Source organism: Canis lupus, chromosome 32 (genome assembly GCF_011100685.1).
Source record: "Canis lupus familiaris isolate Mischka breed German Shepherd chromosome 32, alternate assembly UU_Cfam_GSD_1.0, whole genome shotgun sequence".
NCBI classification, from domain to species: domain Eukaryota; kingdom Metazoa; phylum Chordata; class Mammalia; order Carnivora; family Canidae; genus Canis; species Canis lupus.
Window position 1 is genome coordinate 16,254,781 of NC_049253.1, and position 14,739 is coordinate 16,269,519.

The 14,739-nt window shown below is 38.1% G+C and overlaps 2 long non-coding RNA genes across 8 annotated transcripts in view; one reads left to right on the forward strand and one right to left on the reverse strand.

Moving 5' to 3' along the window:
- The window catches only part of LOC102154226, a 135,686-nt gene that overhangs the window by 69,729 nt on the left and 51,218 nt on the right, over window positions 1–14,739 (forward strand). For 5 of the 6 annotated variants that reach the window (XR_005382754.1, XR_005382750.1, XR_005382753.1 and 2 more), the window contains one exon: window positions 13,729–13,810. The exons of the other annotated variant lie outside the window; for it this stretch is intronic. This is a non-coding gene — a long non-coding RNA (uncharacterized LOC102154226). The remainder of the gene's footprint in view (window positions 1–13,728; window positions 13,811–14,739) is intronic. 6 annotated transcript variants of the gene reach the window in all.
- Window positions 1–14,739, reverse strand: part of LOC111093601 — a 30,866-nt gene that overhangs the window by 7,916 nt on the left and 8,211 nt on the right. Inside the window, exons 2-3 of one of the 2 annotated variants that reach the window (XR_005382757.1) lie at window positions 13,961–14,130; window positions 10,854–10,896 (exon numbers count right to left, since the gene is read on the reverse strand). This is a non-coding gene — a long non-coding RNA (uncharacterized LOC111093601). Of the gene's footprint in view, window positions 1–10,853; window positions 10,897–13,960; window positions 14,131–14,739 lie in introns of those variants that run through there. The other variant, XR_005382758.1, reaches the window with a different exon arrangement.

Sequence of the window (14,739 nt, forward strand, 5' to 3'; positions counted from 1 at the left end):
GGGAAGAAGAGGAACCAGAAAAGGGTACTGAGAAAAGCCCAGTCAGGGCAGTGGGAAAAAAAGCTAGGAGAAAGAGTTGTGTCCTGGAAGCCAAGTGACATAATTGTTTCAAGAAAGAAAGAATAATCAACTTTGGTCAAATACGAGGATGTATCCTATTTGGATCACCTGACATAGCTCTGTGAAAGTAATGGGGGGCCTTGAAAAGAATAGTTTGGGTGAGTGATGAGAGGAAACCTGACTGGAGAAGGCTCAAGAGTGATGGAAAGAAGGGCGGGGGGGGGGGGGGGGGGGGGGGAGGGGAAGGGAGGTAGGGAGTGTAGACCACACTTCTAAGGAATTTTGCTGCAAATGGGAGCAGAGAGAAGCTAAAGAGGAAAGTGGCATCAAGAGATTTTGTATGTTAATGGGAATGATGCAGTAGAGAGGGAATAAATTATGTTAGACAGAAAGAAAGGGAATGGGGACACCTGGGTGGTTTAGTCGGTTAAGCATCTGCCTTCTGCTCAGGTCATGGTCCCAGGATCCCGGGATTGAGTCCTGCATCAGACTCCCTGCTCAGCAGGGAGTCTGCTTCTCCCCTCTTCCTCGCCTCTTGCCTGCCTTGTGTGCTTGCTCACTCTCTCAGATAAATAAATAAAATCTATAGAAAAGCAAATAGACTTGAGTGATAGTCTATTTCTCCCCATAATTCTATCTGCTCTTGCTTGTCTGTTTCACACACACATACATATGTCTATGACTATTATAAAAATGTTATAGGTATAATATTATATAGAATTATAACTATATAATACATAACAATAAACTATAAGTGTCTATTATATAATATATATACAATTTTAAACTTCCTCCTACTTCAAGGATATTACAATCCTTGCGTTGCCTTAAGCTGTTCATGCCTTTTGTTTTAATATTGCTACTACGGCTGTCTTTTATTTCAAATTTGCCTGAAATATCTTCATTAATCCCTTCATTTTAAACCTTTCTATATTATTTTACTTTTAAATTTATGTCTTATAGATAATATATTGCTGCTTCTTACTTTTTTAGCCTCATTTGAGTGTCACTATTTTACCTTGTGAATTTAGTTCACTTATATTCTTTTAATTTTGTATTAGCTCTTGTTTCTGATATATTGGTTGATAATTGTATATTTATCATTTTTCTTGACATTTTTTTAAATAAGTCAATTTTTCTTTTACAAGTTGAAAGTTGTATATTCTATGCTTATTTTTTGATTGGTTTTTGCTAAACTATTACGGGCAGTATACAAGCCTATTTTTTCCCCAAGGAAGACATATCCTTTCATGTCCTTACTGCCTTTGTTTTGTTCCCATCCTCAGGTACACTTTTTTTGGATGATGTTATCATTTAGACTTTGATTTTCTTGGTTTTATGGCTACTTCCTCTTCCCTTTTTATTTCTTTTGGTTTTCTGCTTCCTGTTTGGTAATTGATGATTTACATCATATCCCCAAAATGTATTACTTTGTTTTCTTGTCCTCGTGTTTTATGAAAGTATTTTTATGTTGATTTCTCTCTTTTCATGAGTACCTCCTTCAAGAGCATTTTAAAAGCAAGTTCTGGTACAGTAAATTTTCTGAACCCTTTCATGTCTCAATATATCTTTAGTCACCCATTTAAAAATTAATATTTTAGCAGAACATATTCTAAGTTCAAATATCCAGTCCTCTCATAGTGTGAAAATATTACTTCATTGTCTTGCATTCAGTGTCCCTGACATGTGATATCAATTTACTATTGTTCATTTTTAGGTTGTCTGTTCTTTCTCTCTAGTACATAGCTAATAGAATTTTCACTTTGTTTTTGATACTCTGGTAATTTATAATAATGTGTTTGGATATGGATTTCTTTTTTTTTATTATTGATTTTCCTCAGCATACTTTATTTTAGATATTGGGAAAATAATACAAGATGCAGCTTGGCTGCATAAGCATAATACCAGCTATACTGACCTACATGAATGGTTTTTCATATCAGCCTAGTTACCATGCAGGAAACAATGATTACATATAGTTAACAATGATAGCTAACCATTTATTGATTCTTATTATGTTAGACTCTGCAAAAAGAGTTTTTTTTCTTCTCACCTTTCAAGCTTTTATTTAAATTCTAGTTAGTTAATATATAGTGTCATATTAGTTTCAAGGATAGAATTCAGCGATTCATCACTTACATATAATACCCAGTGCTCATCACAAGTGCTCAGCAACATGCAGAAGAATGAAACCGGACCACTTTCTTACACCACACACAAAAATAAATTCAAAATGGATGAAAGACCTAAATGTGAGACAGGAAACCATCAAAATCCTAGAGGAGAACACAGGCAGCATCCTCTGCACAAAGAGTTTTATATGCATTATATTTTAACCATTATAACATTTTTATGAGGGGCGCCTGGGTGGCTCAGTTCTTTAAGTGTCTTCAGCTCAGGTCATGATCCTGGGGTCCTGGGATCCAGCCTGGCATTGGGCTCCCTGCTCAGCAGGGAGTCTGCTTCTTCCTCTGCCCCTACCCCTGCTTGTGCTCTCTCTTTTTCTTTCTCAAATAAATAAATAAAATATTTTTTAAAAACCCAACAGTTTTGTTAAATAGATACTACTGCGGTTTTTTGTTGTTGTTTTGATTTTTTTGGAGACGAAGGAATTGAAACTTAAGGTACTTACATGACTTGCCCAAGATCACTTAGTCAACAGATGATGAAGCCAACGTAGGGTCTAATTCCAGTTTTTTAACTCAAGGTCTTTCTTGTCTCACTTTGTTACCCTGTATGTCTAGTTGTATATATTTTGTGACAAATTATTTTTATTTAATTGATCAGCACTCTAAACATGTATGCTTTGGTTTAGTAATTTTGTTTTTTTATTCAAGGAGGAATCGATTTACCTACATGTTTAAAAAGTTACATGATTATATTTATTAGTGTTTGTAGAGAGAGAGACCTGGGAGGGTGGCAGTGAGAGAGGGTATAATGCAAACTGCTTTGAGAATAATGTAATAATGTAATACAGTTGTGAAGATAACTGCAATGTCTGGGGCGTGGCGTGCAGATGAAGTGGTTTAGACGCTCTGTGTGCTCATTATTCTTTCCCCACAAACTGTCATCCCCTGGTTCCTGCAGAAATAATTTCTATTAGTAAAACAAATGTAAGATCCACTTTTGAAAGAAGGAAGATTGCTAACGAAGAACTGTGGGCAGGGTTATAAGCCTCTCTGCCTTTGTCAATAGGAGGATGCATTTGTCATCCACATGTCCAATTAACAGTTTTTCCAATGCTGCTCCTTGATGTCTGGCTCTGATAACAAGCTCATGTCAGACTCAAAAGGGTAAACATGGTGGGAAGAGATTAAGTGTTGCTTCTAGAATCATTTTCTTCCTAGATAATTTCTCTGAGATCAGATGATACTCTCCAAAAAAATGCATGTGATTTGGATTAAAAAAAAAGTAGTTTCAGTTCTTTGATTAACCAGTCACTTTTCCCATTTCTGTCTCTAATTTCTTATAATTCTGTACTGAGTTTGGGAAAGTATTAATGCAGAGAAGAGAATTTTGATGACAATAAATAAAACTTGTGGATGAAGGATTTCATTTGTAGGTGTTCACTTGTTAGAAAGAGGCTCTTAAAAAAAAAAAAAAAAAAGGAGCCTCTTGATTCCTAAACTTAAAATTGACCTCATGAGATTCAAATGGTATTGGCTGCTGAAACTATAATTCTTAGTTATGTCTGTCATAATAACATTAAATACTGTTTATTGAGATGCAAGATTTTTTTTAAAGATTTTATTTATTTATTCATGAGAGAGAGAGAGAGAGAGAGAGAAAGAGAGAGAGAGGCAGAGCCACAGGCAGAGGGAGAAGCAGGCTCCATGCAGGGAGCCCGATGCGGGACTCGATCCCGGGTCTCTAGGATCACACCCTGGGCCGAAGGCGGCTGAGCCACCGGGGCTGAGCCACCAGGGCTGCCCAATTTGTTTTGTTTTTTAAAGATTTTATTTATTCATGAGACACCGAGAAAGAGAGAGAGGCAGAGACACAGCCAGAAGGAGAAACAGGCTCCCAGCAAGGAGCCCCAGGCGGGACTCTATCCCAGGACCCTGAGATCACTACCTGAGCCAAAGGCAGATGCTCAACCACTGAGCCATCCAGTTGCCCCAAGAGATGCAAGAATTTGGAGCACATTATTTATGGTCCTCTCAGTAATCTGCAAAGTAGGTACTATTATCTTCACTTTACAGATGAGCAAACTAAGGAAATTTCTCAAGGGCACCCAACTATGAATGTCAAGCTAGGATTCAAATTGAGACCATCCTTAAATGGCCACACGCCACTCACATCCCTGCCAGTTCCTCACCTTACCCACAAGATAATGCATCTTCACCCATCTTTCCTGTGCTGATTCACTGCCTTTATTGAAATCCCTTTGGTCTTTTTCTCAAGGTACCCTGTCAGTCAGTGCCTTGGTTATGAGTAGTTTACATGTTGAACTCCTAGGCTGAAATCTCATGTTTCTATTTTTAGCACACATTTAACATTCAGCAGCTTTCTAAATAAAACATTTCTTTCCTCAATAACTTTGAGTGAATACAGATATGTTAATTTACTATTGTATTGAAAGTGGAACAGCAGGAATTATGTGCAAGCATAAAGACTATTGGCTTTTGTATGGTTCAGGTTCTTTTTCCTTGACATAGCTAAATCTAAGAAGAATTATGCCTTCAATACTATGTAACCCACTGATGGATTGATGGATTGCTACCAAAAGACATCTATAGATTCAATTCAGATAGAAGGCTGTCTTTGATCCGGTTGAACCATCTGATGCAATTTCTCCCCTGGTATTACATGGTGCTTGTAATGATTGGTTCTCTGGGATTTCTACACTTCAAGGCTAATTTATAGCTAAATCAGATAATATGCTTTATAGCACCAAGGATGTCTGCCAATTCATGCACCATCTAATGTGGTGGCCGCTTGTCACAGGAGGCTATTTAAATTAAAATTTGGACACCTGGGTGGATCACTGGTTGAGCCTCTGCCTTTGGCTTAAGTCCTGGTCCTGGGGTTCTGGGATCGAGTCCCACACTGGGTTCCCTGCAGGAAACCTGCTCCTCCCTCTGCCTGTGTCTTTGCCTCTCTGTATCTCTCATGAATAAATACATAAAAAATATTTTAAAAAATTAAAATTTAAATCTGTTAAAGTGAAATTAAGTTAAAAATTAATTTTTCTATCACTCAAACCATATTTCAAGTGCTTAGTAGACACATGTGGCTACTGGATACTGTATTGGACTGTGACACTATAGAACATTTCCATCATGGCAGAAATTTCTATTGGATAGGGCTAATGATCAAGAAGACAGAAATTGGATTAAGAATAATTACTTCACAGAACATGCTGGTCAGCATCACCTGAGTTATAGAATGAAATGAGTCATACTCCCTCTCTGTTTATTTGTCTTCCTAGATACCTATTGGGAGGAAGGGATTCAGTCTTACACACACAGTACCTCTGTCATACAGCATAGTGACAGACTCCTAGGGGCTCAGAAAATATTTGCTCAATGTTGCATGAATGAGAATTCAAAAGAATAAAATGAATAGAGAAGAATTCTTGCAGGTTATAGAAGAAAGTGATTATTTGGACAGTATAAGTAAAACAGCCATTTTCTTTCCAAACTGAATTATATCAGCCTTCAAAATGGAATAGTTGATCCAAGTGTTTCAATGTAGAAGAGATGACAGTTGTCCAGGCTTCAAGGCCTAAAGACACTTATCATGAGAAAAGAAAAAAGAAGCCAGAGCTTAATAGCATTGTCAGGTTCAGTAGACTCTGATTTGGAGAGAGTGGCTGTCAAGTCGTGGTGAACATTTTGCTTCTACGAGTTGAGTGAGACTCTGAAAAGGAAAATAATCTTTTTATTCAAAGTCTTAATTTATTTCCTCTTCTAAAGCTAAGTAAAAAATATGATTCGAGGAGTTATTGGAAAGTCATTTATAGGAGCTTTTATTTTGGAGATGATGAGAAAACCATGATAAGTGAATCATTTATTCCTTTGAATCTAAAAGCCATGTTTTAGATATACCCCCAATATAGTGCTACACTTGAAAGGAATAGAATAGTGTGTTGCTCTGTTCTTACTCTCATATCTCACATGTTTTGTAAGCATATTATATATAAAAAAGAGTTACAATTGTGGTTGCAATAGCAGAACAAATTATTATATCATATTTGTTTTTTGTCGTTGGCACAGCTAGTGAGATCTGGGGTATGGAATCACAAGATTCCTTTTGGCACTGTAGAAGAAAGTTGAACTTGGGATTTAGTTGGCATTACTTTGCCTATGATTTAGCACACACTTTATGGCAGGCAGTGTTTTATATGGTCACTTATAAAAACAGAACTAAAAATGTGTGTAGTTAACCTCACAATGCAATTGTGTGATTTTTGTGTTCTGTGGATTGTATTCTTCTCAGGGACTAAGTCATTCTGCGGTTGTCATAACACACTTTCCTCTTTGCTCGGAGCTGCATCTGCTGGCCCAAGTCTTTGGGCATGCCATGAAGTTGCTTTTCCACCAAGAGTGGATGACTTCTGTGCATCCACCCAGATCCTCTCATCTGGCCCTCATTTTGCCTTTTGAGTTAGGGACCTACAATTGTAGTACAGAATGGGGACACCTGATCTCAGTATGGATTGAACTTTACTTCTAATCTTGATTTCATTCATTGCATGCTCTCAACAACTGAAACATGAGAGGAATAGTTAGTTAAGTCATGTCCTCAATTTTTGATGATAGAGCCGTTGTCTGTGAGTGAGGCCTGGGAGGGTAGCCCAAGATGAAAACATAGTGGTATTGTTTTGATATGGTCTCCAGCAATCCTGAAGATGGATTTAGAAACTAGGATAGCCTTGGCTCTAGTTTTCCTTAAATCCTCTTCCCCCTAGTATAGTGCTACCCAATAAAGGAAGATAGAAAACTTGAGGAAATTAATCAGCCAATTACTTTAAAAAATAAGTCAATATTGTAGTTTTTGTCTAGGTACTTTATCTAGGAATTTTGGAGGAAAGCAGACCTTTTTATATAGTAAAAAAAATGTTTAATGTCAAATTGAGTGGAAGGAAGTAGTTGGCTATTCATAGGATTAGATATATTAGAATAGCAACAAGGTGCTTCTTTTACAGTTTTGTTCTCCCTTATTCCTTTATGCTTTCCCCCCTTCTCTTACTATAACAAATAAGGTTTCTCCTTACAACTATGCCCCCCATTCATATAAAAAAAGAGACTCCAAACCAAATTCAGCTCTGTGGGAGCTGGGAAGAATAATGAAATGGAAAACAACTTGTCCTGCCATCCTATGCTCGATAGGAAAAATTCTGAGTTAGCTCAGAATTCTCACAAAGATCAAAAGATATATTTTCCCTTTGTTTTAATAGAAAATAGGTATTAATCTGTGAGTGGGAAGGAATACGTCAAGCTGCTGAGCTATAAAGAAATCTAAGGAATAACTCTAGATTATTGAATTGAATTTAAGAAAGCTTTGGCCGCTTGCCTGGATAGGTATGTCAGAGATGGGCAAGAGAACAGTTCCTCTCCTTAACTTCCTGGCAGCACACCATACATTCTCTTCCCATGGAGGCTGCATTATTAAGAGATCCAAGTGAGTCCTGAGGATGTTAGCTGAGATTGACTCTGGCAGGCAGCCCCAGAAACTTAGCTGGAAAGCTCTTATTCAGAAGGGACCTTAAAGTGTTTGTGACATGGCTGGAATATGTTAAACTCCACTGTAGACTCGGAGGCCTGGGGGTGGAGACTATTTAAAGCTTCACAGTCACACTCAGATAGATGCCTTTCTAGAAGAGGTAATTCACTTCTCCTGACAGGTGTGAAGGGGGACTTGCCACTCCTGGAACAACTCTGATGTCCCAGTTTAAACCAGAGAGCCCTTTATGGACTCTTTATTTATTTATTTATATATTTTTTTAAAGATTTTATTTATTTATTCATGAGACACACACACACACACACACACATACACACACAGGCAGAGACACAGGCAGAGGGGGAAGCAGGCTCCCTCCAAGGAACCTGATGTGGAACTCGATCCTGAGACTCCAGGATCATGCCCTGGGCCAAAGGCAGGCACTAAACCACTGAGCCACCCGAGGATCTCCTGGACTCTTTAGTTTAGTTCTGTGATTAGTTTTTTCTAATACATTTAAATCTATACATTCTGCTAGCAGAGTTCGAGGTGCATGCCAAGAGAAGCTTGAGTGTAACAGGTCAATGACATCAGCTCTGAGGTACAAAGTCAGCTGCTGTCAGAGAGCACAAGTCTCTAAACCTCTGAGTCTACCCTGCAGTCAACCATACAGGCCACCATAAGCCTTTGCAGGTAAAGCAAATGATTTCTTCCATTCTCCAATGGGATTTTTCAGGGACCTTGATGAGTTTGATATTCTCCATAGGGTGCTAAAAGTATTTTGGGAAAAACAATGTGTGAATAAAAAAAAAAAAAGCAACAAGATTTGTCCCCTTGGAAAAATACCCTCAGAGCTATGGCAACAGCTGAAAGGTTTCCTCAGTGCAGGTATGAGCAATTTTCATGAGTATGTTTGGAAATCTATTCACTTTGAGCCCTTCTCTTTAGTCTTGACAGCTGTCTGTAGGCACAGGTCTGTTAAAACTTGTGGTACCTTAGGGTCTGATTTTTCATTGCTTTTGGGATCAGCCATGTAAATGAACCACCCTCTCCTCTACCCCACCCCCGGCCCTGAAAGAAGTTGCATTTCTCAACTCTGAATTCATGATGTTTAGATTCCAGCAGAACTGGCTACTGAGATGATCATTCAGTCAGATGATATTGCTGCCTAGATCTTCTCATCCATGGGTGATTTTGCTCCTTAAGGAGAAATTTAGCAATGTCCAGAAATATTTTTGGTTATCAGAACATGGTAGGGATGTGTTACTGACACCTAGGACATAGAGGCCAGCTAGGGACGATGCCAGCTATCCAGAAATGCACAGGACACCCCCCACCACAAAGAATGACCAAGCTCAAAATGTCAACCTCTGCTGAGGTTGAGAAACTTTGTGCTACTTTGTAGGATAACAGACCATCTGGTCAATTCCCCTGCCCAGATGACCCACTCATATGGAAACCAACAGCCCAAAGACCCTGTTCACTGAGGAAACTCAGCCAATGAGGGAAGTGACACTTGAAAATCAGCCATCCCGTGAAGACTCCCCTTGAGGCTTGCCTCATGGTCTAGAATGTTTCAACCTTGGGAGAAGGTGTTCAAGAAGAGTTGTACTCTCTCTCTCATAAACTATGGATAAATTACATGAATGGCCATCTAGTATGCTTCCCTTTACTTAAAGAATAATTTACTACATACTATTTTCATATTAGCTACAAATTTCTCCTTACTTAATTTGTGTCAGGCACATACTAAGTGCTTTGCAGAGGTTAATTTATTTCAGCCTTCCAGAGTACATTGACATTGTCCTTAAGAGCTTCCTTTGTGTGGATGAGGAAATTGAGACTTAGAAACAGGTCACAATGTTTTGTAAATATTGAGCTTGTCAGGAAAAGAGTTGTGCAAGTATTCTAGAACATAAGCTCCAAGAAAGCTTGTAGTGTATCTCCAGTGCATGGAAGTACACAGTGGGTGGTAGATTTACACTGTTGAGCCAATAAGTTATACTACCAGAGTAAGGATTTTCATGGCTTTTCCATGGTGACAGTAACTGTCAAAGCTTTGTTGCTTCCTGTCATAAGAATTCCTGTCAGAATTACTTAAATAAACACAAATTAAATGAAAACAAGAATTCTATAGCAGCTTATGGAAGACAAAGAAATATTAAAGCATAAGGCCACAGAAGAATTCAGTGCAGTTCTGGGAGATTCTCGGACTTTCATTCTAGTGCCAGGCCCACCTCTCAGCTCTGCCTGTGTCTCAGTTCAACCATCTGAAAAGAATCCGCCAGGCTTTTGCCCAGTCAATAAATGGTCTCTTCTGGGTCAGGTGATACTTTGGTCCAAAAAATTATAGCCAGGGATGGAGCAAGGTCATGCCATGCACATGTGACTAACTTTAGCAGTCACTGCCTATGGAAGAAAAACTTTCAGAGGAGAAAGGTGTGGCCAGGATGGATACCTCCTGAGGTGTCTGGAATGTTGACATTGCTACCTTGAGAATGTGTGTAGGCCTGAACGTGGCCTGATGTCAATACCTCCTGACTTCTCATATTCAAGGCACAGTAGCTGTCATTAGCTCTTGCAATTGTTTGTGCATTTGGAACTTGGTTTAGGGTGAGTACTGTCCAAAGAAAGCACATTATTAAAGTGATTAGATGTTTATGATTGATAATTGGTAAACACCCTTCGTTGGCAGATGACAGTTGGTTTCAGCTGATGTGCTGGCATTCTGAATCAGATGGGCAAATTAGTGGTCTTAGGCATCTCTTTTCATTTTAATGTATGGAATAGATGATGTACTGAACAAATTCTTATTTTCCATGAGCAAAAGTCCATATTTTAAGTACTTTGCAAATGAGATTCCTCAGTCACTGGTGAAGCGTGTTGCTGGAGTTCATGTGCATTTAATATTGTCACTGAAGCTTTCCACAATAGATTTATGAGGAGAATGATTGTGTGATTCAAATTAGATTAAGAAGCACTGGTCACCCACAGAAAAAAATGACCAGAGCCTGGGAGTATTGTAGAGTAAGGAACGACATTTTCTTCTCCCTCATTCAGACCAAATTCTAAATCATCGTCCTCATTCATCAGGTAAGAAGGGGATGTCAACGAATTTTTTTTTCTTTAACCAGTGGTATAATTCCAGCACCATTATGATATGGTCATCTGTAATGTGTAGAAATGAGACACCGATTAGGAATACAAAGCTGGTGATTTCAATCTGTGCTGACTGGATTGTAAAACTCCATTGAGAGAGAGGACCAGGTTGATAGCTTAGTAGAAAAAGCCCTAGAGGACTGGATTCTCAGTAACACAAGATTTGAGCTTGTAGTGGAGATTTGTCAGCCTCTCCTAATAATGAGGTAAACACTTTTCCTAATAATGAGGTGAGTTACTTTTCACAGCAGTGAGGAAATTGGATTATACCATGAGTCCAAACATGTTCCTTCTCCTGACTTTTCCTTTCTCTTCCCCTGTCTTTCCTGCTACAGCTCATTACAGAATGTTAAGAGCCATTGCAGTGCGGGGACCATCAATCACCATAGCAGCTAAAGGTCCTCATGGAAATTTGATTTGTGTGGCTTTCTTCTTAAACATGTAGCCTTCATTATTCTTTTATTCCCCATATTGTGACTTTTAAGGCCCTAGGTGATTTGTCCCTTGGATGTTTTTCTGACAACATTCTACACCCTTCCCCGCATGCACTCCATTTCAAACACACTTGATTTTTTTAAAATTTTTATTTATTTATGATAGTCACACACACACACAGAAAGAGAGAGAGAGAGAGAGGCAGAGACCTAGGCAGAGGCTCCATGCACTGGGAGCCCGACGTGGGATTTGATCCCGGGTCTCCAGGATCGCGCCCTGGGCCAAGGGCAGGCGCTAAACTGCTGCGCCACCCAGGGACCCCCCCACCCACACTTGATTTTTATCAAACATCTCAAGCATAGTCCCATTCCTGGACCTTTGGACCTGCTACTTTCTGGGCCTGGAAAGCTCTTCCCCCATATATCAGTGGAAGACTTCGTCTCTCATCCTATTCATTTTTTCAATCATCGTTCCTCCCCTGACCACAATATATAAAATGTCAGCTCTGTCATTTTTATCTCCTTCTTCTAGTTTGGTTTCTGTATAGCTCTTATATCCACTTGGCATAAAGTTGTTATTTATGTATTTTTTAATTGTCTATCTCCCCCTAGGAGAATGTAAAGGTCTATAAGGGCAAGGTATTTGTCAATTTGGTCTACCAATGTATACTAAATTCTAGAATAGTGCCTGGCACATAGTAACTTCTCAATAAATACATATTGACTAAGTGAATAAGTAGGCAAAATAAAAGTATAGGCATCTTTTACATTTGCATCAGGAAATGCATTATATTTGCATTACCCTAAGTAGCATATTTTATTCATGGATGTGGGGTATTAGACTAGTAGTGAATTCCAATTGAACTAATGAGTAGAATAACTTAAAGTTGACTTCCATCAAGTATCTGTTTAACAAATCTGCTAATATTATTTTTTGTAATTTATCACTTTGCGTTTATAGCAAGGATTCTGGACTCAATATATCAACTCAACCTATGAATGTGTTATAATTTCTATTTTGCTTTCAGGTCACCAATTATGAAGACATAGGAGGAGGAGGAAAAAGTACATTCTATTCTCGTATGAAAAATTTAAGCTCTATTAAAATCAGGGACAAAGACTTTTTAACTTTTCAATCGAGAGACTCCTTAAAACAAGAGGTAGAAAGCACAAATTGGTTCTAGATCAGCAGATCTTGGAAAAATATACTTGAACCCCTTGACTTTAAAACAAGTGATCAGCATTGAAGATTAGCTATGCAACAAGAGTTAGACAGAAATGTCAAGTAGACATGGCTTATCTTTAAGATTTCCCCTGTATTTAGGTTCTTTTCATGCATCAAATGTCTCATATCTTGTGGATTGTTTCTCAAGGTGTATGGTTTCTGTATCACTCTCATCCCCACTTGACATTTCTCTGCTGGAACCTCTTCCTTTTGGAATATGGAGAATTTATGATGATAAATTATAACTACTAATAATGTTATTAATCATTATCAAATAATTCAGATTATTATTAGTTAATAATTGTTCAGATAATTCAAATGATTAACAGTTACTTTGATAAATCAACTTTTACTCCTGGGTTGATGGAATAATAGGAAAGGGTGCAAGATCTGCAATCCAGTTAACATAAATGTGTTCTTCCAGTCATCTGATGATATAGCCTGTATATTGGCATTACTGGTACTCAAAATTTATTTCTGAATGCCTTATAATGACTTGTGGTTCTAGAATAATTCAGATCTTATTAAGGATGTAATCATAAACTTAAATAGAAGGAGAATTTGTTTAGGTCATAGGTAATAGGAAGAGTTAGGGCTTAATGAAGCAAGGGGAAGATGCCACATGACTCACTAAATAATGCCTTTAATTTTCCCAAATGGAAAATGATAGCTCACCATCTTATCATGTATTATTTTTCCAGAAAGCAGATCACTTTATTATCAACTAGCATAGAATCAGGTTGAGAAGTTGAGTGAAGAGGATAGTTTTTAGTTCTGATATATCGATATTTAGAAAAGACAAACAATGGCAATGATAATTCCTATAGCTCTTTTAGCTTTGCATCCATATTCATCTCTGTACTATCTTAGGTAACAGAGATCTTAGCTGGAAGTTGACTGTATCCACTGCTGGGTGTCCAAATAGAGCGAATGAACGGGAGGGACAGCTACGGAGACAATTTTGTACGAGAGACTGAGACAATACGTAGGGCAAAATTGCTCTATTAATGAAGTTGCTGATGATTGTCACTGATGTTTTCTCTCTATTCAGTCATCCTCTAGCTCTGTCAGAGTCTAACAAGAGGTAGTTCTGAGTCCTGGTTGCAGATCTGCTGTTGACTCAGAATAAGGACTTAGATGCTGACTTTATTTCTAAATCTTTTTTTTTTTTTCCTTTCCAAGATGAAGAAAATGCCTTTCTGGGATACATTTCGGCAATCTTCTGAAGAAATAAAAACTAGGTGACATAATGATCAAAACAAGGGTAGGTAGTTTAAAATTTAAAGTCACAGATGAATTTGTTACAGATCGTTAGAATGGCAAAATCATTTAATAAATAATGTAGTTACTCAACATGGACTAGATATGATTTATGTCATTTTAGCAGTAGAAAACAAGTATGAATTTTACTTACATTAGTTTAACATTCTTTTATCTTTTCTTCCTCTCCTGACCCCCACTTTCTTTTTCTTCTTCAATTTCCTTCAGGCTTTTCATTTACCTGCTAGTGATACTCTTCCTGCTTTAAAGTCAGGGAAGGTGGGATTTCTCATGTCAACTCCAGACAGTATCTTGCCATTTCTCCTTTTGTAAAGAATAGAGAAGGTGACTTACTTCCTCATATCTAATTTAAGATGTTGATTTTGCAAAGAAACTCGACAGCAGTAATTTCTGTTTCTTACACTGAGTTTCAGAGGTTGGTTGCATATCTATTTTTGTTAGTTTGTAAAGGGAGGTAAGTCTCTGAACAGATTGGGAATTAGAGATTCTATAGGCTTTAAAAAAGAAAAACTCTCTCATTTTTGCTAGTGGAGTTAGTAGCTGATTTTAAAACTTAAAATGAGCCTCATATTTCTGTTCCTTTGGGGCTTATTCTGCATCTTCTAATGACCAATATCTGCAGTCTTAAAGCGAGTTCCATCTTTTTCTCAATTTTAGTATTTCTTCCTCACACAGCTGTCAGCGGTACAGCATGGGGGCTCATCTGTGGGCAGAAGTGCTCTCTGGGTGGGCACTGCCTGTGTCCCGCAGCACAGATGGTACTCAGGGGACGGAGCAGGCACTTTCGTTTTCTGTATCCTCTCCTCTCCTCTGCCCTCTAATAAAAATTCATTCTCAGTTTCTATAGCATCATGGGGAGGTTGATTAGCCTACAGGTTCCATTCTCTTTGTTTACAAAGAAAATAAGAATTT